The 25,810-nt window shown below is 40.9% G+C and overlaps 1 long non-coding RNA gene across 9 annotated transcripts in view; it reads left to right on the forward strand.

Moving 5' to 3' along the window:
- The first annotated feature begins 4,048 nt into the window (after window positions 1-4,048).
- The window catches only part of LOC116444022, a 176,778-nt gene continuing 155,016 nt past the window's right edge, over window positions 4,049-25,810 (forward strand). For 6 of the 9 annotated variants that reach the window (XR_004240156.1, XR_004240154.1, XR_004240161.1 and 3 more), the window contains exons 1-3: window positions 4,049-4,125; window positions 5,962-6,072; window positions 15,376-15,492. This is a non-coding gene — a long non-coding RNA (uncharacterized LOC116444022). Of the gene's footprint in view, window positions 4,126-5,961; window positions 6,073-6,112; window positions 12,126-15,375; window positions 15,493-25,810 lie in introns of those variants that run through there. The other 3 variants (XR_004240155.1, XR_004240158.1, XR_004240157.1) reach the window with 3 other exon arrangements.

Here is a 25,810-nt window from a genome sequence, read left to right on the forward strand (position 1 = left end):
ATTCTTCTATGTCGTTTTTCCTTCTTATGCCTGTTCAAGTTGCAAAAATCTGCTAGAAATCAAACTCTGTGCACTCCTGATTCAAATACAGGCACTTTCTGATTAACTTCTAGCTCTGCTTACACTTCCCCTTCAGTTCCTCTTGAATTAGCCTCTAATTATCTCAGTTGTAATCACCCAGTGTGATAAAGTTAAAGTAATAATGATTCTTTTTGATAGTACAATGTTTTCTCTCAAAGTTTGATAGTACAATGTTTTCATTCTCAATGAATGTTGTAGTTAGTAAAGACAGAATGCCAAGCTGCTTATGGGAAACAGATTTTTACAGATCCTAAACAAATGCCCTGCATAGTTCATGTACAGATAATAAAAGAACAAAGTAACCACTCTAAGAAAAATTTATATCTTGATAAAAACCCCCTATCTGTATATTTATGTTCCAAAACACTGCTTTTAAAGGTCCAGAACCTAATGTCTTTGCTTGAGGCCAGAGTTGGGGACTTGAGATGCCTGCTCAGGTTTCTGCACCTCTGTGGCTCTTGGAGCTGGACTGCAGCTCCGGCCATGAAGCTCTTCTGCCATGCACTGCTGAGGGAACAGTTTAGCATCTCTTATGCCTCGTCCCATATGATATCCAGACATGTTGTTTTTCCCTGGGACTGTCAGTCTAGGAGGTGTTTTTAAGCATGTCCATCATACTGTATGTTCACAGGAGGATTTTGCTTTCAGAAAGGAAACCAATGTGCCTCAAAACTGAACTAAGCTGCAGCCACAGGGGAAAGGGTGTGCTGGGGCACGGCATGGGGAGCATGACTTGTAGCACCCTTCTTCTGAAGTTGTGTCATGCCACATAAAGTAAATCCCATTGCAGGTGGATGGAGTTAAGTGTGTGTGACTCAATACTGAGTGTCTAGGGCATTCAGCTGGAAAAATATGCATACACGTGGGGAGACAGTTCTGGGCTGCAGCCCATGCATGAAGAAAGGCTTTCACACTTTATGTTAAGCCAGCTATGTTAGGACACCTAGGCAGAACACAGAGATTTGTCTCCATGCTTCTTTGTTTTCCCTGGCCACAGTCATCATGGTGGGTGTTTGTGCCTCCTTTCTCTTTCTCAAAGAGCCTTTAACTCAGTTTTTGAAAGTTTGCAAGCAAAATTTTTTATTTTGTTGTGTTCTTTTTACCTATTCAGCTGTAAATTTGTGTCAGGTGTGGGAGCCATGCCTGCTGCTTTCACCCTAGATTTACTCAGATAACACTGGCCAGTGGGATGTTAGAAAAGGGGCTTGGGACGCTGAGCGATCAAATGGCAGCTAGCGTGTGGATCCTCTTCTTGGCTCAGCCAGGCTCTTTCTGTACCTGAGGCACTTCATCCTCTCTAGACTTTTCATAGTCATATGCAAAGAGGGGCTTGTGGGGGTGTGTATGCACAGTTTATGTTAATATTCGTCAAGTGTTGAGTGATCAACAGCAGTGGGTCCTCTTCCTGTAATAACACCCGCACTTTACTGGAAGTCTTTGGACAAATCTCTTATTAGAGTTGACTACTGTGATTAGCACATGAGGTTGCATAGAAGCTTTGGGCTAGGCAAGTGCTATGTGTTTGTCATCATACCTTTGCCCTCTCTGAGTGCAGGGAGCTATGAAGCCTTGGGCGAAAGGGCTGCCACAGGTGGCATTTTCTTAGAAGCAGAAAATCCTCGATAAATCTTTGAAAGAGCAAGCAGGAATGGAAGCTGGGTTTGATGGTTGCTGTCTTGATGGTATAAATACTGCACAAAGCAAAATAAGGGAAAGAGGCCTTGACTTTGAGGTTTATACTATGTAATTACTAATGCAATCAATATACATCACTGTTTCGGTAGTTTCCCGTTCACCAGCCTCTTGATTATTTAAACCAACTGGCACATTTGTATATTGTTTAGTATCCTCAGCTTTACGAATAACTATGGGACATCTTATCAGTGATTAGAACAAATGTGCTAATAAGCACTTTCAAACCCAGAAGAATGGGTACTTCTGGTATCTTTTATTCTAACAAAAAAAAAATCTTTCCAGTTCAGCATCTAGGCAGAAAAATGGCCAACCTAATTAGAAAAAGGTTTGTCAAGAGCAGGGAAAGCATTTCTCACTTTTTTTTGGCATACTGCAACATCAAACTTGTGAATTTTATGTAAAACATTCTGGAAAGAAACAGCCGTTATGACAAATGTGTTATTAGTTCTAAATTAACATAACTAATGAGGTCCTCAGTTCAGTGTGAAAAAAAGTAATAAAGTGCTGCAGTGTGCAGCATTGTATTACCCAGCCTCTTTCTTCACTTGAGCAAACTTCTGCATGGTAAAGGCGAGAGCATTAATTGAGTGCAGGACCTGTTTATAAATCCTGAGTGCAGCTCAGGGTTTGACTGCTGCCACAACTGCTCATTCTTACCTTGTCTGTAATTAACTTCTTGCAGCTTGAAATTCTCCATGAAATGAAGGATGGTCTCTGTTTCAGAGAGGCTGCTCTGGCCTAAAGTAAAGAGACCAAACTCCTACTGCATCTCAAAGTCCTTGCCTGGCTGTGTGGGCAGCCGGGGAATGAGCCAAAAGACTCTTAGGATCAGTCTTCTAGGTAAATAACATTGTAGGCAAGAAGAGGATAAGAGGCTTGTGACTTTCCATAGGTTGTTCCTTATGACAAATTTGGTACAAGCTCCACTGATCCCTGATGAAGGCATCCAGTGTACCGTCAAAGAGGAGCCTGGCTGCTGCGTACAGTTACCTACATAAGTGTGCACTGGCACATGTGGAGTGAATGTGGGCTTCACATATGAGTCCCACCAAATGTGGGACCAATTGAACCTGTTGGAGTCAGTGGGACCCTTGCTGTTAACTCCAGTGGGTGGAGCTCAGTGTCAACCTAGGGAGCAGGAGCACCTTCCACAGCAGCTCCTTCATGCCATGTGCTCCCAGTGCTCTCCTTGTGCTGCCTCTGGCACTTGCTGGGTCACTCTGTTATCTGATTTAGCTCACTGAAGTGGCCCAAAAGTAAAAAAAAGTAAAAAAATAAAAAGGAAATTAGAATTCTTTTGTTGGTTCCTGCTTTCTGGTGGGTCATGGCAGTGGAAGGAGGAGGTAATGGAGGGAAGGAGCTGTGGGGAAGCCTGGGATGGCAGCAACGCTGAGGCTGGGGCAGCAGCAGGAAAATTAGGTAGGGAGAAGAGCAGCAGCCCTGGCTTGGTCACCAAGCTTCTAGACTGTCTGGGCTGCCTGTGAAACCACAACCAAATTCCTTATGTCAATGTCTTTATTTTGGTTATTGTTTGAAGGAGTTTCCAATCAAAACTTTGTGTATTCCCTAAAATCTGATCTTGAATTTGAACATGCTGCACTACAGGGACTGAAGTCTACCAGTCATATAACATAGATGAATGCCTTTGAAAAACAAATCCTTAATCAAAGTTACACTCCATTTGTTTTTTAAGTTTTCATTTTTCCATTTTAGTAGCTGTTTCATTGCTAGGAGAAGCATTAAGACTTTTCTCATATTTTTCTTCTTGTGGGTCTTTTAAAACTGAATGTACCTTGTTATTAATGTCTTGGTGGAGGATATTTTCACTTTTCTGCCCTGTACTTGTAGCTTGACTGCAAGATTACCTGTCAAGGGTTTTGGTGTCTTCATGCAGGAATTTGTGCATTGTTGTTTTGACTATTTGAACACTTCCATTGTAGTATTTCTTTCTCACTATACTGTTGTAATTATACATCAAGTTAGCTGAAGGCAGAAATTCTTTTTGTTCTGTTATGTCTTTTTTGTCAGCCTGCAGTTAATACACATTGACTTACAAAAACAACATCAATGAAATTATAGTTTCAACTACGTTGTAACTCTTTTTTTTACACAGTCACGGAAAGAAAGCAAAACCAAGTTGCAAAATGTAGGCTGGTTGAAAAGGCCAATTTCAACATGAGAAAAATGATGAAAAGATACCTCCAGAAAAATGAAGAAAAGATATCTTCAGAAAAAATACATTATGTATGATAACAAGTCATTTATTTCTAAACAGGTGCTGTCTTCGGTCAAAAAGACTGAAGAGGTCACTTTTCTGCTCAGACTTCCTTCTGTGAACATTTAACCAAGGTAAGAAAGTCACTGCTGCAAATTATCTCTGCCACTCACGCAGTATTTTCCCTGTGGGATACCTTTTCTGTTTTAGTGTTTGTTCTTTTTACTGAATGAATCACCATCTCCAATAATAGCGAACTCCCCAAATTATCAGATGAGCTTTTTGAAGTTTGATAAGAAATATGTTTTCATTCTAGCATGGGTTTCTTCCAGAGCAAAACAAGACTTGTGGGAAAAGCTGGGCTTTTCCAACACTTCACCTCCTGAAAATGTCAGTGATAACTTGTTTTGAAATGGTTATTGGAATATATTCAAAGCACTTTATCAAAATATTTTGTCTAAAATCTCCCAACCATAACTACTTTTGATAAAAGATTGTTTCAAAGCATGACTCAACAAACATACAAACCTCAAAGTGCAGAAAACAGCAAAAAAATTAGCATTCCAGATTTCCCCCATAAAGATATATTTTTTTTTAAATAATACTTGCCACCTCTCAGCTCATTAATCTACTCAATGAGACAAGCAAAGGGTTATCTTTGGAAAGAGGTTCACCTCAACTGTTTCTCTGGATTCACTTGTTGTTTCTTGGTACCATCTGTTTTTGACGCCAGCTTTGCTCATGTCTGCTCTTTTCAGATTTGCAGATCTCCCAGAAAGCTCTTCCATCCTGCTCTTTGTGTCTGCTCCTTCTAGGTACGTATGTGTCAGGTTCCTCATATTCATTCCTCTTTTGGCAAGCCAAAGAGAAATCATCCAGAGTAATTTAATCCACTGCTAGGTGCCTTTGCACAAGAGTTTGTCAAGTTCCTATGAAAAATCACTCTGGAAGCACAGCGTGCTTGCCTTTTGCCTTTTTTACATTTTTCACTCTACAAACACTAGGAAGAATCCAGTGGTAGTACAGCTGGGTATTTCTTAAAATTTATTTAAGAAAACAGAACTTAGTATTCAGTCCCATCCTCCTGCTGGCTGCACAGTCACATGCAGGTAAATATTGCTGCATGCTTTCAGACAGAGACATGGGTGTGTATGCAGTGTTACATAACAGAGAGGGTTAATGCGTGCTGCAGAGCTGTGAAGAAAGTAAGCAGGCATTCATGTGTCAGGAGAGGACAATGGGGTTTTTTGTTCAGAAAATCTGAAGGTGTGCTTAAGCCCTTCCAAGGTATCACACAGGTCACTATTACATCATTGATTATTTACATTTTCTGCTCTGTATCATTTTCTCTTCTTGGCTTAGAGAAGCAAGTTAAAGCTAGATAAATGCTGGATGTGCTCAAAGAGTGTGCATTCAGCTTCTAATGGCTTAATAACCACTTTCTTCTCTCTCGTTTGTCGTCATTATTATGTGTCTGTTAACAAGAAACTGTTCAGCGGAATCACAGAAGAAGCTGCCTAATATTTTACTACCAGATTTGTGAGAAGGAATAGGGTAGGATAGCAAGGAACAATTTTTAGAAGTGAGGAATAAACAGAGTCTTTAAAATTTAATTTCTTGCTGTCATCATCCTAATTATCAATGGATCTATTTGATGTCTCAGTTTAGAGAGTGAGAATAGTGCTGTTTTGTGTCTGTCACAGTGATTAATGTCTTTCTTTTTAATAACCCAGTAACGTGTACAGAGTCATGTACTAAATCTATAGACTATGCTGTGCCAGAGCAATTATATGACATATACCCAGTTACATCAGTGGTGATGTCCTCTGTTTGGATTGCTGAAAAAGCAGACTGATGACGGTGTCTGCTGAACCAGATAGAAACCATAGCCCTGTGAACATACACTGAATTTAATACTAGTTGTTTACCTTCTATTCCCTGCTCACTTTGGATTATTTTCCTCATCACAGGAACCAACTTCTCTGCGCATTCCACAGGGCAGCAGAAATAGAGGGACAATAAAACCACAGCTAAGTGCATCATATTTATCATGTAATATCTCTGATCCTTTCCTGGAACTGGTAAGAGAAATGGGGTATATCCCACTGAATTAATGTGGTTGTGCTCATATTACATGAACAATGGTTATGAAAGGCAGATATTAAAGCAAATCACTAAATTCATATTAATTTTAGTGGCATTTTGACCAGCCCTAAGCAGAAGCCTGTGGCTTTGAGGAATTGATATCTACATTTTTATTTCACTTTTAAACAATTCCAAGACTCCCAGCGTTCATTTCTTATATTGCAGCAAGCTTTCTCAGATGTATTTTCTCATGCTATGCAAGAAGGTGGCTGGAGTTTCAGAAGCAGATGAAATAGAGCATCATCCACTTTCTTCCTAAAGGAGTTATTTCTTCAGCTGATCTTCTCTTGAAGAAACATTCAGATATGCATTGTCTGTGTCTGTGAAGAAGAGCAATCATAATTAATGTGGTAGCTGACATTAAAATACTATGCAATATCTTAATTTTTGGTTATTCATTGAATAAGAGAAGAGAGAGTAGAGAGTTAAATACATAATTGAAAAATTGCAAGATACAGTAGATTATTATCTGACAGCCAATACAATTTACTTCACACCAACAACTTCCACCTTACTAGACTTTTATGGTCTAGGTTTCATTTTGAGGAATGTAGCACTCTGAAACAACTGACAAGTGATGCCAAATATTAGTCCTAATAAGAAGTGTTGAAGAATTATCATTTAGAAGGCATCACCAACACATTCTTCTCTTTTGGCTTGACTTACAAGTTACAGTAATTTAGGGTTCTTTTGAGACTATGACACCCTCACACTGAATATAATTCCATGCTGTGTTAATGAAAGTCAGTGTTAATGGATTTGTGTGGTCAGAGTTATGGAATTAATAGTATTTAAGATTTGCTTTCCACACACAAATAGCTGGAACACTAAGCTCTTTAAACATTTCTATGTATAGTTGGCATGCATAGCCTCTGTTTTGAGAAATTAGGGAGGAATTGGGTAGTCAAGATCCCACGATCTCCGTAGGAAAGTCAAATACAGATTTTGATTCATCTGAGTCCTTAGTGCATTCACCCCTGCAGAGCACTGTTTCTCGCTGGTTGAAGGGATACATGTGAACCGTAGGTTTTCCCTCACTCAAGGATAGTTGTTGAACTTTCTGTGCATGGCTGAAGATGATGTACATAAAAGGGTGCAGGTTTGGACTGACAGCAAACATCTGTACTGGTTTTGTTTCCGTGTAGAGGGAGCATGCACAGGTTTCTGTGTTACTGCCATGTGTTAATACTCAGTGTGCCAGTAACTCTTCCTCAGAAAAGATGCAGTTTGACTTTTGCACAGTATTTCTTAGGCTTTGGCATGCATGGTTTCACAAAACTGTGCCTCGGTGACAGGAATGAGATTTTGATCTGCTTCTGGCAGTGGACCTCCTGGGGCCTGGAGATCACAGTGCTGCTGGAGCAGCACTCTTAGGAGAAGAATTGTGTTAGTTGTGTTTTGTTACTTTTTCCCCTCTGTGAACCATAGGCATGCTAATTGTAAGGTATGTATCTCTGGTTAAAGGAGAAGATAAGCCCTGCTGTTTGTCCTTTTCATTTCCTTGTTTGGAAGTGGGAGTGCTGTGTGGAGCTGTGGATGATTTTGCTGATACATGTTCCAGTGCAGAGTACATACTTGGAAAGGTCCATTAGAGCTGAAATAAGCTCTTCAAGTTGACCGATGTGAGCTTGAAGATCCTGTCCTATCTGCTGCTCAGCAGAAGTGAGTTTCGAGATTGGATACACAGGGGTTTTTTTTAAGACCAGTAACATTTGACCTGTCTTTGCATATTATTTTGAAAAAACCCACACTTTAACACTGCAAAATACTTGCTTCTTGTTTTTACTTTGATCTTTGGTGAGTTCAGTCACTACAACTTAGTCTCACTGTCATTTTTCACAGATCTGTGGCAAAATGTGATTTTTTTGTACATCCTATAATGAATCAAAAGAACTGATGTGGTTCACTTTTGCGTGTTATTTCACCTGTTTAATTAAATAAGTTAATCATGATTGAAAATTCGGCAGAGACACCCAGAGATTCTTGTTCTCTCTGGAAAAAATGAGAAAATTCATTACTTGCCATCTCACCCAATGACATTTCATCAACTTGTCTTTTTTGAACATAACATGAATGCTGTAGGTTAGGAAACTTATTTCACATGTACTACAGCAGCAATTAGTTTCAGGAGGAGGAAATATATAATTCAGGAAGCCTTTCATGTTTGATGTCTAAGAAAGGAAGTAGCCACCACGAGTCGTGAGCAGTGCTGACTAACTCTGAAATATAAAGTTTTCATATGTAAAGGTTTAAGGGATAAACTGTTTTTCTGTGAGTTTAGTAAATGAGTATATAAATGTAGTATGCTGAATTTTTATGCCAAAGTCACCTGAAAAGTCTTGGCCTCAGACCAGTAAGGCAAAAGGGAAAGCAGGAGAATCTCAAGAACTCTACAGAGACTTGGTTGGGTTTTCCCTGTGAGCCAGAGGATGATCTCTCAGTTTAAGGACAAAGCAGGTTTAATTTCTGTTGCTGCTCCTTCGTTGCAACACAAACTCATTGCTGGACATTTACACTCTCTCATCACTCTGCTCGGTGCTGTGGCTAATAACTATTTATGGAATGAACCCAACAGGCTCAGTCTTCTGCTTTACTGATGGTGGTCTTAAAATGGAAGATATATTAGTGAACTGATGATATCACTGCTTTTGTGCTGGTGAGTGTAGCTAGCCTTGTACTTTAATAGCTTGGTGGGAAACAGTTTTAAACTTATTTTGGCTGATCTCTGGGTGCCATTATAAACTTATTTAACTTCTATTCCCATTTCCAGACCATTTAGTTTTAAGCCTCTCATGTGGCATTCGTTAATCAGGATATATATAGAATCAGAAGCAAATGAGAATTAGAATAATGAGAACGGAATACAAAAAAATCTGTGATTTTTCTGTTCATACATTTTCATTTTTATTACAGTAATGAAATGCTTAATAATGTACTCTTCAGCTGGTGTAATATATCTTGAGATGGTAGAATTAGTGCATATTTTGGAAAACCCCAATGACAATAAAAGGATACACAGTTTTATGACTAGGTAGCAGATTTGCAGTATCACCTTCATGCTAACTGCAGCTAAAATAACCTAACTAATGAGATAATATGAGATAACATATGGGAGTAAATAAAAAGGTGTTGGTAGGGTGAAGAAATGTCGTAAGTTACGTACATATATAGTTCAAAAAAAATTACAGTTCTGACTCAGGCTCATGAAATTGTGGAAAGTGAGAGTTAAGGCTGCCTCTCTCTACTTAATATGCCTTGGTCCCTTTCCAGCAAATATTTTATTATGTGAGCTGTCCCAGTGATTTTGGAACGTGAGAAGCATTGTGGACGTCTCTGAGGGTTTGACAGTGAATTTTTCCCATAGATCTAAAAGCAAGGACAAAAGTCGATAGAATGGGGAAGAGAGAAAGTTCTTCAGTTCCATTTTTGGGCTGTTTTAGGCAAATAAGCTTTCTGTGCAGCCTGCCCCCCTCATATTAAGGCATGACTGAAATGTTTTATTTACACATTTGGACTGTGGTTAGAGTTTGGACAGAAGATCTTAGTTTTATGTCCCCAGAAAATGTTTTAGTCATAGAGAAAGTTAATTCCACCCCTTCAGCATAGGAAGCCAGGCGAACCTGCAGTCTAAGCTCTCTTCTTTCTGACTCAGATCAAAAGCTTTCCCCTATAACTGTTGAAATGGAAAGGTGAACTCAGTGTAGGCTGGTACCCCATTACTGAGCTATACTGATGATGCCACGAAAAACAAGGTTTCCTTCTGCTATGAGACAAAAGCAACAATCAAAGCTTTAAGAGCTGGCATAAAATTGAATGGCTGGTCAGCGCTTTGGATGGTGATGTTAACAGAGGATGCGGCTTTCAGTCTCAGCGCTTAAACGCTCCTCCTTACTTCGGTAGCTGATTCCTCGTCATGCACGTACCTCATGCAGTGCAATGCTCCCAGGGTCTCTCTTCTCACAGCTCCAATTTTTCTGCACACAGCCAGTTGGGTTACTGATTCATACAGCATTTCCTTTAGGTTGTCGTTCTGTTCCTGCATGCTTAGGGTGCCCAGTTTTCTCGCTAACGTCAACAGCAATAAAAATAACCCCCCAATTTCTTTAGTTGAATTGAGAGTAAGTGGTACATACCAGTCTCCCTGGCATCACTGGCTGGTCTGTGGGGAACAGAGTCGATATCTCTTCAGTTTGTCTGTTAACTGTACTCTGAAAACAAGTACTTTTGTTTTCAGTTTTCTTTTTCTTCTTAGGTTGAAACAAAATACGTTTATACTTACCACCAATATCTCCCAAGGCTTAGGGAAAATTAGCAAAGTTATAAAATCTACAGTATGTGTGGTTTGCTGTTGCAGCTGCACTTTAAAGGAAAAGTAGTATACTTGTCCTCCTTAGAAAAGCATCTATAAATTAGCACTCTTTGAAAAGTTCCTGATGCCTAGCACAATTTCTATATGTTACAGTCAAAATATGGGCATTCCATTTTTATCACTTCAATCAATTTAAACAGTCTTGCCAAAATCTGAGTGGTCTCTGCTCCAACCTTTTTCCTTATAACATTATCTGACCTCGTCTCTTCCCTCTAAGGGTCTGAGAAACGGGGTGCCTGAGAGGTGCAGCGTCCCCACAGTGACTCAGTGACTTTGCAAGGGTCAGTAAGGCCAGCTATCCATATGGCAAGGGTGAGTGGGACCTGGCTGGATGTCCTGCATCCTGAACGGCTCCCCCATGGCTGGTTGGGCTGAAGACCATCATGCCTTCAGCAGGGATGAGATTGTCTCCTTCTGGATGGGTGCCTTTGGAGTGTTTGTGCCTTCACTGGAGAGCCTGCATCTCTGTTTTCCATCCGTCTTGCTGGGATGAGTAATTCTGGTGCTGGAATAATTGTTTATCCAACTCTCTTCAGCTCAGTTGAGGGGTTAAGGGCGTACTTCAAATGCAGCACGTTACTGCCTTCTTGCAGTACTAAGAAAGAAGAAAAGCTTAAGGCAAGTGAGAAGAATTTGTGTTAACTTTGTTGCCAGGGAGTTTTTCTTAAATTCTCACCTTCCATAATATCTGAGTAAAAATAATATTGAATGTATTAAATCTTCAAGTTTCTTACTTCTTCTTCATCAACACTAGGATGAAGCAGTTTACAGTCACCAGAAATGCACATGAGCAAGGCAGAGATATTAGAGTTGTTCTTGTCCTTCCATGCCCTGTCCCCTGTGTTTCTTAATCTGCATGTGCAAATTAAACTCTTAATTTACCACTATGTTGTGGTGACAGCAGGCAGGGTCAGAACACTTTAAAAACACGTAGTACCATATTAACATCAGAAACAGATTCTTCCCCAGAGAGGAGAGAAGATTTTAAAGAATGCAGAAAGATGCCACAGGGCTGTAATCCTTCTTGCTGCACAGAAAACTAGCGATTGTTGTCGAAACACTTAGAGGGGGAGGTGTGTCCAATAATCTGCAGAACATATGTAGGATAAGGCTTTCAACTGGAGATGAGAACTTGAAATAAACAACATTAGAGAAAAAAAATGGCAAAAGAAAAAAGAGAGGGAAGATGTTGTATGGTAATAACTCCATGTGACTGCCCAGAGAAGTGAACTGCTCCAAGGAGCATCCCTCTGGATGCAGATCGTCTCTGCTACAGAGGGCTGCAGACTCTACCCATGTCCCCATGCTCTCTTTGCTTGCCATGGTATGCTTTTGCAGGGGTTTGAGCTGCCTCCTTGTCCCTTCATGGAATACTAGCACGTATCCCAGGATCGGTGAGGGCCATTTGTGAAGACGGCCCGTGGTCCTGATTTAGTAAAGCTCTTAAACACCTGCTTAAGGGATTTGCTGATTTGGACGCTGTGCTCTCCGCTGGCTCTCTCCACATCTTCTGGCTCACTGACTGTTTGGCTCTGCATATGCTTTAGGATGCTCCCGCCATCGAAAGCTGGCCTCTGCAGCATTAGAAGTGGGGCAGGCATGCTAGCCTTGCCTTGGCAGGTAGGTCTTTTCTCTGTTAATTTGTGATGGGAGATGAGCTGGCTGCCCCACGCTCATCCCAGCAGGTAGGAGCATGCTGCAGCACGTGGGGCCACAGTGCATCATCCTGTCCTGCCAACAGTCCCATAGAGTGTGGTCCCCAGCCTTCTGCCTGCCACGTTCCTGCCAGTGGCACTGCTCTCCAGGAGGTGACCATCTATCCCATGGACTCCACTCCAGTGCTATCACCCCCTGCTCAAAACAGCCTCATGTTGCAGAGGGTCCCCTACAGGGGTGTGCCTTCTTTTGGTGGCGGTGAGGAAAGGCATGAGAAAAGGCTTCACTGAAGCGAAGTTAAAGTTTTGCTTTAGAGACATTTCTGCCTTAACCTGATTTCATGTGGGGGGGTTCTCTTTCCGGGGGGGGGGGGGGGGGGGGGGGCAGGAGTGAGATTTCAAAGCTTTTGTAAATATGACAGTTTTAAAGCTTGCTGTCTGGTTGAAAGCCTTAGACATCACTTTTAAATGCTGAAATTTCCAGTCTTTGAGAGCACCAAAGTGATTTAGGACCCCAGGTCTGTGGGCTTTGGCAGGAGTAATTTTCAGTGCTCCTAAGTCACTGTTCTTTTAAATAAAGTTTTACTACCTTAGGATCTTTTCAATATATTTGCCTTGTTTCTACATTAAACTTCAGATGGCAAAATCCTCATAACTGTTTGTATTCCTGCAGAGACTGGGTAAAATGAGTTTATTTTTTTGGTCCTGCTTTGCTTCATCCAAGAGACCCCAACTGGGAGAATTTGGAGATCCCCATTTGTTATGTTTTTTCCAGCCCAGAGGTGCCCCTGCCTGCAGCAGTGATGCTCTGCAGGGAAATGCAAACTTGCCAAGCTTTGCTTACCTCAGCCCAGCGTGTGGTTCAGCTCACTGAGAGATGCACAAGTCTGACACACTTTGGAGATTGGCCAGGAGAGATGTATTGCCTGGCAGAAGCCGGACACACATCCCTCCTGCATTGCTTGTGCTTTGTGTGCCAGGCCTCAGGCTTCTTTGCCGAGACAGGTGCTGGTGCTCTTCATACAGCCACTGCTCCTTCCTCCCCGGGGGCAGGGCAGGAGCAGAGCCTGGGGCCATGCCAAAGCCTCTTTGCAGACACCTGTACCAACAGGCCAAGGTGCAGTTATATTTTCTGCACTGGGATTGGGATCCACACAGGCTTGTGTGCCCATGGATGGACTGTTGGTTCACCGTGCCACAGTGCATCCAGACTTCCCCTGGGAGAACCTGAATTTGGGTGTTTGGAGAAACTATGCCGAAAAGCTAGCACTGTGCCCCAATACCCCTTTAAAAGTGGTATTTCTGGTCCCCACAAAGAAGTTGATAAAGAAGTCCAAATTAGTGGGATTATTTTGTTTGGAGGTTTTCTAATAGGGTTGAAGAACTTTGTAAGGGGCAGACTCAGGACTTCTGTTAAGTCAAGCCTCAGGTTTGGATTTTCTATCAAATAGTGCTGGGGCAGGGCAATACAGGGTTAAGTGCTGCAGCTGGGTACTGTTGCCCTGCACAGTGCTGCATTGGAAAAGGGGGGGAGCAGAAAGATATGCCTGAAACTATTCTGCAGACCAACATCTCTGCTAGTTCACCTGCAAGAAGCAAACCACTTCAACGGCTTCACTGAAGAAAGAAATATTTTTCCCTTAAGAAGCTTTAAAATAAAGGGCTCTCTTGACAGAGAAGAAATCCTGGTGATTCAGCTGAGCAGAGTGCAGTATACTCAGCAAAAAAAAAAAAAGGAAAAAAATGAAAGTGTTAGCAGAGCCTTGATTATTGGTGACAGAGGAGCATTAGCCAAGCTATAATGGATTGTCAAACTAGGCTTGTGTTTGCTTAGCCTCCCAAGTTCTTTGCACTGAGTCAACATCTAGACATCTGGGATGGGAGGTGGGGGGAGTAACATTTTGTTAAAAAAAAAAAGAGTGAAAATCAGTTGAATTTATGTTTCTATTCTAACGAAAGAAGTGTTTAAAAGGAAAACATACCTTTCAGAGTGAAGCATTTGTTTTTGTTCTCTACAAGTGCTTGCTTGAATTCATGTTTGTTAAGGGGCTTGTAGTTAGTAAATCATGGAGGTTTCCCTTGGTAACATAAAAATAGGTGTGATTGGAAAATTTGTAGTGAGAAAATAATACTGCCTTTCACCCACTTGGACTTGACTTGGTGAGATATTTGAAAACCCGGTTTGACTTAAAAGTACATTTCTTTAAGAAAAAAAGTACCATTAAGACAGAAATTTTCCAGGAAGACACATAGAAATTGCAGCAACAACACCATGAATCATGTGTCCACCCAAGGACACAGCCATTCCCAAGTGGTGGTGCTTACTGGTGAGGGAAACACAAAACACTTGAGTATGAAAGCAATACCAGCTTGAAAAACAAAGACAGATTTTCTGTAGCACATATAATTTAATTTTCCAGCCTTGTCCTTCTGTACACTAATTCAGTCACTTCTTATATTTAGGACCCCATGGCTTTGATAGGCACAGCCCTGGTGCCCTCTTGCCATTGCATTTGTGTGTGAAAATAGTCGTGCCCAGCTTTATACCACACGGCAACCTGTGCTGGTCAAAAGCCCAGGGGAGCAAATGGACAGACAACAGCCAGCTTGAGAAGGTTTTGGGTCAGGTCCTGGTGCTAATGCAAAAAGGAACGATACTTCTGAATGCAAAGTTTTGTCTTTGTCCTGTGCTGCTCCCTAAGGGAGCTGGGAACAGTGCCGTATTTTCACACACCAACAGGAGTGCGCAGGCAAGAGGAGGCAGACACAGACACTGGGATGAAGATTTGGCTTTAGCCCTCCAGTCTCAACTGAGGCTTTTTGAGGGCCTTGGAGTGGTTACAATGGATGACTCTGCAGCACGGCTGATAGAAATATTCCACTGAAGGTGCATCTGCTGATACCTTCAGAAAATTCTGTGCCTTTTGGTTTCATCCAGTTAGCCAGCAAGGGATTTCCTTGGGAGTCACTATGCTGCTGCATCTAATTTTGAACAGAAAATCCTGTTGGTGACAGAGTCCCAACATTTTGTTTTGGTGCTGTATATGTGGGCAGATTTAGTAACTTGCAAAATTCAGTGCATCATAATGTTTCTGGGTCACTGAAGAGACTTGGCAAACTTTTGTTGTACTTTGTAATATGTTTTTTCTGTTTTAAGTCAAACCAGAGAGAGAGCCTTGACTTTGAGTGTTCTGATTTATTTCGTCTGTTTTTAGAAGATATCTTTGGTTTTGTTGGACGTAGGGAAAAGAAGACCCTGGTGGAACATTGCACTCATAAAACAACAACAAAAAAGAAGAAACAATTATGAAACAGGAATATTTGAAGACACGGTACGTCAGTCATTTAATCTGCATCCAAATTAAGCTATTTTTAAAGTAGTATGTTCTTTCTAATTCTGCTACACTAATAAAGAAGGTTTATTCAGCAAGGGTTAACTTTCTCTTGTGCACAAGGATCTAATTCATTTAAATCCCTGTTGAGTTTTTAGCACACAAATGAAGTGTTATGTGGTTATGCTGGAGCACTTGGCATTGGGTGAATTTTTCCCATCGTAATGTTGACTTACCAGACATGTGCAAAGCCTGTCCACCTCACTGTGGCTGTGCCTGTGGAGCAGAAGGCAGCGCTGTGAGCAGCCCCGATGTGGATGGAGCAGTCCAGGTCTATGTGCAGTGACCCTCCTGCCACTGAGGAGGACAGTGCATTTTGCTGGGTAGATGACCTGACCCAAGGCACTCTGTATTTTCCGAACTAAGGAGTTTACAGATCTTGCAGACCTGGGAAGACTGAGAAAATGCTTGCGAAATTTAAACAAAACTGAGCATCTTCACACGTTGTAGGTGGGGACTTCGGTACATGCAGACTGCTTTTGGTAGCTGCAGGGACTTTATGCTGTGAAGTATTTTAGAGTGATGACACTCAAGACTAGGGTTGCAGTTCTAATGTATGGATCACAGAGATTCAGGGGTAATACCAAGCCTAGGCCTGTATTGTAACACACCTTTGGAGTAACTGAAGGTGAAAAGTTGGTTTGCATGTGGCATGTTGAGTCCCACCCTGATATATGGCAAAATAATTGAAACATAAACAATTCTGTAAAGATAAGGGTGTATGTGGGCTTCTTGTTGTGAAAATACACATTATTGTAAACTTACCCAATTGATTGGGAAGAGAAGAGACACTAATACTTCATATACCAGTGCTGGGCTGGTTTTCATTTGCCAGGCCTTTTTTGTACTCTTTTGGCAAGGTAAAAGTCTTTGTAGGGTTGAAAATATAAATTGCACATCAGAAAAGGCTTTTTTTTACAATGCCAAACTAGTATAAAAGGGACTTAGTGTGGAGAGGGCCAGACTTATTGTTTGCCTTTCCTTGGCCTTTTCTCATCAACACAAACCAGCTTGTTCTGGAACTTTATCAGCATATGGACTGGAGTTATAATTTGGTTTGGACTGTTCTTTTTTTGGAAGGAAGTGTTGATGTTTCCAAAAAAGTGACTTTCTTAGGGTGTTGAAGCAACACACGCTTCTCTTCTGTGCTGTTCTTTATAAATGTGCAACCAGGTATTTACAGTATCTGTGCTTAGCAAATATCTCTTGACTGGGAAATTTTTGCCTACATGGTTGTGCTACAGGCACAGGAAGTCTTTAAAGATATTATGTTAAAATAAAGCATCCTAGCTTGTGAAATCAATAGAAATCTTTCTTCTGGTTAAATTTTCAGTCCTGAAAGTTAAATAATTAAGACAAGGTGGTGTTAGGTCATAGGTTGTCCTCGATAATCTCAAAGGTCTTTTCCAACCTAGTTGATTCTGTGATTCTGTGAAGATTAAAAGATAGTTTTTCATGAGAGTTTTAGGGTGAGTCCCATGTTCATTGCATATTCATTTGAATACTCAATAAACTGAATTTAGCCTGAAAACCTATCCAGAAGCATGATGGGGATTTAATTCTCAGTGGTAACATTGCATGCAGGAAGACAAATGTAAATGGAGTAAAAATTACATCTGTTTTTGACCAGACAGTCCTGTGTTTATAGCTAGACACTCATCATACTTGCATTTTCATATGTTTTGTTTTCAGTGTTAACTTGAAAGAATATGAATCATGCAGAGGGCAAAGATCGAGGTAATTTTCCTGACGCTGAATATTTTACTGTAGGATTCACAAACCACTTACCCTCAGCAGTATGAAAATCTTCTCATTGCCTTTAGGCTGTTGTGTTGTGAAAGGTTGCAGTGTAACATGTGTGTCCTACTTCCTGATTTCTCCATGGACTAATCCAAAAAGTCCTTGAAAATTTAGAATGCTCCTTTTTAATGTCACAGTACTTTGGAGTCACTGTCTCCTTGATAAATCTCTGTCTCTCCCCCCTTACTGATAAATTACCAGTGTTTGACATAAAAGTACACCTTAACTGTTTTTTATTTTTCAGTATTAGGCTATGGAAAAAAAGGAGTGATGCTTTGAGGTGGAGCAAAAAAATAAGGAATAAAAAATGCTTTGACTTTTGTCATTATCAATGTTATATGGCAATATTCACCTACTTCAAGATTTTGCTGTACAGTGGAAGTGAAGTCTCTGCCAAGTGGGCAAATGTTCCTGAGCTATGTAAGATCAAAACCTGTTAGAAAAATGAATGGCAGCAAGCAGCCTGACATTAAGTTATACTGTTGATGATGAGGAGGGTGCATCTAGTTTTTGCTCTCTAAAAGCTAACTGCCAAGTGATGTGCTATTTTAGCCACTAAAAGCTTCTCTGAGCATGGCTTCTCATAGAATTATTCTTATTTTCCTTTCAAGCTGCATTCTCTTCTGTTATGTAGATGAACCTCATTGGCTAGGGATACTTACATCCAGATCCGTCAGTCCTTCAGTGCTCAACATCTCTACACCTGACTTGTGAGCTCCTAGCACTGGAAACAGAGAAAAGAAATCCAGCTTGGAGACCTAAGTTCCATATTCAGTGAATAAGCAGAAATCAGCATATGAGAACGAGATAGGCTATTGCAAAATGTTGTCCATAAATGTCAGTAATGAGAATTGCTAAGAACTACAAAGAAATAACATAAATATAAACCACGTAGTAGATGGAAAACTGAGATACTCTATAGATATATCCAGAAGGCTTAGATTTTGGAACAAACTTTGTTGGGAAGTAGCTGAATTGCTGTCACCGAGGTCTTTCAAGAGATTAGACAGAATCTAGGAGGGACAGTCTGGGCACATTGGAGCTTGATTCAAAAAAAGACAGCACTTATTTCATGGAATCAAATTACAAAAATGTCATGCTGGAAAAGATTTCAAAAGATTAACTTATTTGGTCCTGCTATGGGCATACTGACAACATGGTTGCAGTAAGGATTGGCTCTAGCTATTTTGTGAACAGGCTGATATTAGAAATCCATGAGCAATTCAAAATAATTGTGATGCTTTTGAAACCAAATACTGATTTTGTTTTCTTCTGAGCTAAAAGACTAATACACCATGAATTAGTGGTAGGCCCCTTGCTGTACTGGGCCTTGTGACTTTTGGTGTCTCTAAACTGGGGAGGAAAATGCTGTCTTGATGAGCTCTTATATTTGTAAACAACAAATATTAACATACATAAAAATATTTACCAAACTTATGTCTACAAAGGTATAATTGCAGGCTAGACTGTCCTCAGCTAGTTGTTATGGACAAAATATCCTGTTGCATCCCTTTTAAAATCAGTGCATTTCTTTTTTGGCTGTATGCTTCAGATGAGTTCCACATGTACTCCAGATTTCCCAAATTCATCATTGGTGTCTTATTATCACTTGAAGTTGCTTCACAGTTAGGGCAGATCCAGGATTCTCATTTGTTTTCCATAGCATGGATCACATTTTAATACAGAATGTCTTGTGTATCTCTCCTCTTCCCATTCTGCAGTTGTGAAACACCCTTGTGGTGTGGATAATTATTACATCCTTGGAAAGTGAAGTTAGGAAAGTATTTCATGCAACTTTAGCTTCATAACAGTTTAACAAGCTGGGGCTGGGGAGAGCCAGCACTGTGTGACTGGCCAGTTCTCCACTGCAGGCCATTTCTGAGAACATCTGACAGTATCCTTTTATAGTATTTCACTTCTAACTTGTCTGTCTGAGTTCATTAGTGGTTGTTTCTAAGGATTCTGCCTTCCTTGAGTGCTCTGTCCCTTTCCATCTCTCTTTTCCTCTCTGCTGACAAGACCAATGCTAGAAAGCAGTGTGAAAGGCAGCACCCTCCAAGTCACAGGTTACTGACACTATGGGTGGGTTCAGGGGCTAGAGGAGAGAGACCACAGGCCAGTCCAGGCTTTTCTTCCGGAAAACCGGAAGAAGGTCTGGTCAAGTATTCCTCACTATCCCTGCTTTTTGAAAAAGGATTAAATTTTCAGCCAAACACCCACCTCTAAGGAAACTGGTTGTGAGTCTCTTAAAAACGCTGGTTAAATGCAACTTGGCAACAAATCATCATGGATCATCTCTTGACAAACAAGAGGTGGTACTTGCAACTTGCACTGAATTTCATTCCTATTGTAGCTGAACTTGGGGGAATGATACTAATATATTTGGGGCTGAGAGAGAGCTGTTTTTCAGAGGTGTGTATGGACCTCCTTCTTCCTTTCCATACAGTTTATTCTAGTGGGTTTTCCACTCTTTCAAAGATGACTAACAGCATGGAAGACTCCCTCCATAACCACTTAGAGCCATTTTCTGGCTCTGCTCAATAAAATAGGCTAGCCAGGATGAATACATTTTTATAAGCCAATTTAACCCATGGGGTTTGTATGGTCATTTAATGTTTCTCTCCCTTTTTCCTCAGGAAGAGGTGCTGCCTGCTCATTGTTTGTAACCAGAAAGACACTTTGAGGATATCTTAAGGGGTTAAACTGACCAAGTTTATTTTGTTTGGTCATTAGGATTGTACAGAACACAATACAAATGTGTACATTACCAATCCAAAACGAGTGCTCTGTTGCTTTGATTACAACAACAGGGATTAATTAAGCTCTGCCAGACATATTACTGCATTTGTATTTGTACACACTTAGTGGCAATATAGCCATTGTCACGGATGGCAGGGCTGGATGGATGACTGGTCTGGCCCCAGAGGGCATTTCTCATGAGCTTGTGTTGTTAAAGCCCTCAGAAGCCCAGGAGCATTCCTGCATGCCTTGTACCAGGGCATCCCTAAGCAAAGATGTGCTGCCAGCTCTACTTCAGCATGTAGCACCTGGGAGCACCACCATGCCACTGCCAGGTGAGGCATCTCTCATGGGAATAGAGTTCACAAGCATGCTGTTTAATTGAAATACAAAACATTATGGACACTGGCTAAAAAGACACCATTTTGATGTATTGGGATGTCTTGCTTCCTCAGTCTTTCATAAAATCCCTGTAGAAGCTAAAAGTAAAGGTTCTCTTGGAAGTGTGATGTGAGGGAAAAAAAGCATTCTGCATTTCAGCTGTTCTTTAATGAAATCTAATATGTGGATATTACGAGAGGAGATGGCATCGTGGGGTAGAAAGTTCTTAGAAGGCCAAACCCACTGTGAAAATCTGTTTCAGTACTAACATGGAAGCATGAATTTAGTTGCACAATGGTTACTCACCAGTTCTGAAAAAAACATAGAAATTGTTTCCAGGTTCAAATTAGACAAAGCAATGTGTGCTCTGTGACACACTGGTCCTCAATTTTATGGCAAGAACCTCCAGTTTCTTTGGCAATTCAAAGCAGAGCTCCACAGTGCACTGAAAATTTTGTGGCAGCTTCATAAACACTCCCAAACTCTGGAATATATTGAACAGTGAGTGATTTGATTACACATATTAAGTGGATTGAAATTGCTCCTTGTATATGGTTTAAATGAGGCTTGAGCTGGGGTTTTGGCGTGGTGAAGATGGAAGGAGCTTGAGACAGAGAAGGGAAGATCTTCAGTGTATACACTGAAGCCAGAGGACTTGGAAGAGGGGTTTTGGGGATTTAATGAATACAAATTCTCCCTATTTTTTCTATATTTACTGTGAGCACTAGTTTTGTCTGCTGGATGATGGGTGAGCAGGAAGTGTAGGGTGTGCTCTGGGTGACCTGGAAGATGAGCAGGTGCTCTGCAGAAACAAAGGGTTTGGCCCAGGCACTTCAGAGCCAGACAGGGCTGTTCTACTTGGATGGAGCTCTTCTGGGATATTGTAGCAAATAAGGTAAGGTAGTAATTGAAACAGTTTCTGAGCAGTGTTTGCTAACCTAGATACTTAAAATGACAAATACATTGAAAGCTGAAATCTGTGTTGAAATACTTTTCTTCTCTCTTTTGGACCAAGTAGGTTTTTAGATGACAACTGGCATATCAGCCAGTGCAATTCCAGGGCAAAGAACCTTCAAATTTGATTATTTCTAAGTATTAGGACCTTTCTGTCACATAACTCAGGCAATTGATGGCTTATCTGAACCTTTTGCTGAGATCTGTAACTGGAGACAAGAGCATTTCCAAACTTAACATATTTCACCCAATTAGAAGCAAGGTCTAAAAAAAATCCCCTCTTTTCAACAGTCAAATAAGGAGGGGATGAAGGTAAAACTAGTCCAAGTATTATCTCAGACTACAGGATACTTTGCTTTTGTTTGATAATGAGACTATATTTTGTAAGGCAGACTGTGGGAACAAAGGTAGCTGGGGTAACTGTGGAAGTGCAAATGAGTGTGTGTGCAATTGAAGAGTAGCTGGATAATGTCCATCTCATAATAGTCCAAGATATGGCAGAGGAAATTGCAGGTCTGGTAGAAAGGATTTTTAATAACCTATGAACTCCAAGGCAGCACTTTATGGTTGGGGGATAATGCCTGTAACACCCTCTGTTGCAGGAAGGGAAAAATGATCTGGGCAGCTCGTTAGTGTCACTTCAGTAGTATGCAGAGATTTGAAACAATAGAGAACAAAGATAGGCAAGTGAAGAATGTAAAAATTAAAAGCAACTGGAGTTTTTCAAAGGTGAATTGTACCAGGTTAGATGATATTTCTCTTTTACAAGGTAATTCCTCTGCAAAGGAAGTGAAGTGTAGAGATTCAATCTAGCAGGGCTTCAGTGCCACTGAGCTGTGCAGGAGCCTAAAATAACCTGAGGGAGATGGGAATTTGTAGGCAGACTCTCAAGTGGTAGGGGACAGTTTAAAGAAGAGGCCACAGAGCCACCACCTGAAAGGGCAAGGGTTGAGCTGGAGGAAGAGAGCCATGGCATTCCTCCTGCAGCATCTGGAAAGTGTTCCTGTTTAATTGTGCCATTGATGACTTTGTCACCAGAAGTCACAGCATGCTAAAGCACAGGGTGAGGAAACCAGCTGGGAGTTGTTGTCTGCTGAAAGAAAGTTTGAAATAATATCCCAGCAAAACCAGATGGACCTTCTGGATGGTGTGTGAGCAGCTGGACAAAATATAGCAAGGCAAAGGGCAAGGTGAAGGAAGTTAACACCTCAGTACACATTCCTTTGATGAGACATTCTAGTGTAACCTCCTATGCTGAGTAAAAGTTGCTTGCTTTATTAAACAGTCTTTAATTAGGTGATCCCAAGCTACTGTTTCTCATAGCATGTCAACTGAGTTCCACGTAAAGACTCTTAAGGCTGAGATTACTCTGAGAGCTAGAGGTGGATCAGGCAATTTGTTTGTTTGTTTGTTTTTTTAATTGCTTTTTCTTCTGCAGAAGTTAAAGGTAGGGACTGTATGAAGGGCAATGCAGAAAGATAATGTTTAATGCATATAAACACTGTTGAATATCTACATCAGGAACTTTCTGTCTCTAATGGCAGCACTGCTTAAGCCAAAATTTCCTTTTGGGAAAAAGAATAACAAGGAATTTTAAAAAATATTTATGAAATTTTGGGAAAAGTGAAATCTGTGTTTGAGAATGTTTTGATTGGCAAAAATGTTTTGGTTGTTCTACCGCTTGCTAAAAAACCTGATTTTTTTTAAGAATTAAAATTTCTGCATGTTTGGAGGGTAGCTTACTAAACACTGGTAAAAACATTTCAACATTAAAAAATACAATAATCTTATCTATATGCATATATGCTGGATTTATATTGTCTAGTTAGTACTTTTTAAAGTTAAATAGAATGATAAAAAAGCATTAAATATTTTCATGTCTCTATTCTCAGCTCTAGCACAGGAGGTTTTTAGAGGTAGATTGTTGAGACCCACTTTACAGTGACTACGACAAGTTAGTGTTGGGCTGGGGAATGTATTTCCAGAAGTGGTGCAGATTGCTGTTGGGAAAAGTACAGATTTGCATTCTCCTGTCTTTAGACTTAGAAATAGGGAGAGAGGCGATGTAGGACTTGCTTTTTTCTGTAATCACTGGTGAATCACTTAGAGAAAGTTTTCTAACTTGGGTCACTCTAACTAGCTTACAATTCCAAATTAATCTGTCAGCCTGTGTGGCATATGTTGCAGAGGGCCCAATCAGCCTGTTTATACTGGCTTTGGGAGTAGACACACAAATTAAAAAAAAAAAAGCGGATTTAGGTGCTGAACATCAGGCATCTGACTTTGAGAAAAAATAATACTACTTTTAATCTGTCTTGCTTTACTTTCTTCTTAATGTGAGATCCCAAGCTGCAAACCGAGATTATCTTGACGTTTTCCTTTGCCTTTTTCAAGGAAAAATTCTTGCTGGTTTCTATTCAGCAGAGCTTTGGACAGAGCAAGGGCTGAGAATAGAATGATTAAGCCTCAGTCAGAACCTCTCTTGCTTCTTTGTGATTTCCAGAACTGCATTCTAAGTCACTCAGATGCACCTCCAGCATCAGGAATTAATCATCTGCTGACAGAGTGAAAAGCCATTAGTTTTATAGGAGCTTTTCCCCCTTGAAATTCCATTGCTGTTTGACTCTTTCTGAGAGATGATGTTGAAACTGAGGATGAATTCAGTTTCAACATTTTCATATTCTTTGCAGTCACTGCCAGGAAAGTGCTCAAATCTTATGCAATAATGGCCTGGACTCCTTTCAACGTTTGCTGTGGTCGTCACGGCACTGTAATGATCTCAGCTCCATACATCCCGAGTGCTGGATGCAATCTGCTTGGAGATGCTTCTCTGCACAGGGCTGAAACTTCAGAAGCAGTCATAGAATCACAGAAACCCCTGATCTGGAAGGGACCCATAAGGATCATCGAGTCCAGCTCCTGGCCCTGCACAGAACCATCCCCAAGATGCCTGAGAACATTGTCCAAAGGCTTCATGAGCACTGTCAGCCTTGGAGCTGTGACCTCTCCCCTGTGGAGCCCTCTCTAGTGCCCGAACATCCTGTGGCTGTGATACCCAACCTCCCCTGACACAGCTTCATGCCATGCTCTCAGGTCCACTCTGTGAGTTGTATTGGCAGGAACCCTCCCGTGTGGCACTAGAGCAGATAATGGAGTGGCTCTGGGTAAAGCACAGGTACAGCACAGGCACAGCAGTGTTCCCAGCCCTGAGCTGCCCTGCCTGGGTACTGGTGGCAGCCTTGCCCAGCAAACAGCACTGCAGGCTGTGGACCCCAGGTGCAGCTGCCCACAAAAGCTTGCTCACGTGCCTTCATGTAGTGCAGCCTTCCTTCCCACCCAGTGTCCTGGTGCTCCTGTTGATCCTGCTGCAAACATGGGCTTTTTGTACCCCCACAGCTCCTGGGAGATGCAGATGCCCAGAAGCAGGCTCTTCTTTCATGTATCCCCCTCTACTGTTTAGAGCACCATCTAAGCACCTAATGGGTTTTATTTTAATGTAGAAATATACACAATGTGATTTGGAATTCACCTTTGGCTCTCCAGTTTTTAGGGAAGGCTGCCTTGTGTAATAATTTTCAAGTTGCAGTGATTTCCCCATTTCCCTCAGACAGCCACGTTACTGACTGCTCATTCCAGAAGGAGATGGTATTGGCTAATGGCTGGAACACTGTAGCCTTGTCACCTTGTTTATAGCACCTCTCTGTTACTATCCATATGACCTACAGCACGGGGGCTAAGCTATTTCTTTATCATTTTTACTGTCTGTGAAAGAAGGTTAAACCCACCAACTTTGTGGGATGTTGTAAAGCTTTAATGGATCAAAAGTACTTTAAAATTATCAGGTAAATGATTGCAAATAAATACCCAGACAGCTATTAGAATTCTCTAATTCTCCTCTGACGCACAACGTCTGGCTACTTTGAAGTGCCCCTTCTGTGTTTGTTTGGGGTCTTTTTAGTAGCTAAATTGTGTTAGTGTGGAGAAACAGGAATAGTTCGTGCAAACACAAAAAGCCCTGAAGATGGAAAGAAAGAGTATTTATATGAGACAGGAAAAGAATGACTCAATAATTAGTTTTTGGAAGAGAGCATTTGATAGGGAAAGTGGATAAATTTAAAGGTCAGTCTCAGTTACAAAATACTATTCAGATTACTTAATATAATACCAATTTTTCTGTTATTTCATCCCTATGAGACAAAATGCTTGCAGTTATTCAGGCAGCAGACTCTTCCCTTAAGAAATTCAAGCAATCCAAAGCATAATTGCCTCTCCCTCATTGAAGGCATATTTCCACAAACTCTCACCTCTCTCTCCAACCTCAAGGTTACTACATGGAGATTATAATGAGAAGGAAACTCGATATATTCTTTGTCTTCAAACTTGT

Source organism: Corvus moneduloides, chromosome 5 (assembly GCF_009650955.1).
Source record: "Corvus moneduloides isolate bCorMon1 chromosome 5, bCorMon1.pri, whole genome shotgun sequence".
Taxonomy (NCBI): Eukaryota; Metazoa; Chordata; class Aves; order Passeriformes; family Corvidae; genus Corvus; species Corvus moneduloides.